The sequence below is a fragment of the Malurus melanocephalus genome, unplaced genomic scaffold, assembly GCF_030028575.1.
Source record: "Malurus melanocephalus ecotype Western Australia unplaced genomic scaffold, MMel_1.1 scaffold_222, whole genome shotgun sequence".
Classification (NCBI taxonomy): domain Eukaryota; kingdom Metazoa; phylum Chordata; class Aves; order Passeriformes; family Maluridae; genus Malurus; species Malurus melanocephalus.
The window spans coordinates 239397-240112 of record NW_026623454.1 but is presented as its reverse complement, the minus strand read 5'-3'; positions in this window follow the sequence as shown (position 1 = coordinate 240112).

Genomic DNA, 716 nt, shown 5'->3' with positions numbered 1-716 from the left:
TGAAGGGCAAGACCAGTTGAATTTCACGTGGAAGGGCTGAACAACATTATAAAGCTAAATTATCTAACATTAACTTCCACGGTAGTATGAGAATCTTGTGGACAAGAGCCATGGTGAAAGCGTGGYTTGCAATGGAAGATGACACCTACGCATCTGTGTGACAGCTACAGGTGGCTCTGTGCATGGGATACCAGTGCCATCACCTTGTACGTGAAAGGAGCCAGATGGGGATCGGCCTCTTCTCCCAGGCAACCGGCGTTAGGAGGAAACAGTGTTGTGCCAGGAGAGGTTTAGGTGGGATATCAGGAAGAAAATCTTCACAGAAAGTGTGATCAGATATGGATTGTCCAGGGAGGCGGTGGAGTCACCGCTCCTGGAGATGCTTAAGGAAAAACTGCACGTGGCACTCAGTGCCACGGTCTGGTTGACAAGGTGGCGTCAGTCACAGGTTGGACCCSATGCTCTCAGAGGTCTTTTCCAATCGAACTGATTGTGTGAATATGTGATCATTCCGCCGCCTGTGCTGCCGGCGCTGTCCCGCACGCAGGGCGCACCACGGCTCCACGAGGGGAGCGAAGGAGCCGCCGAGCGAAGCGCAGCCCGCCGGGCAGGGCACGGACGACACCGGGCAGGAGCCTGCGCTGCGCTGCGAGTAACGCCGAGGCCACCCGGCAGAGGAGCCGCGGTGCCAGCGCCGACCCCGCGGGGCTGTGCCC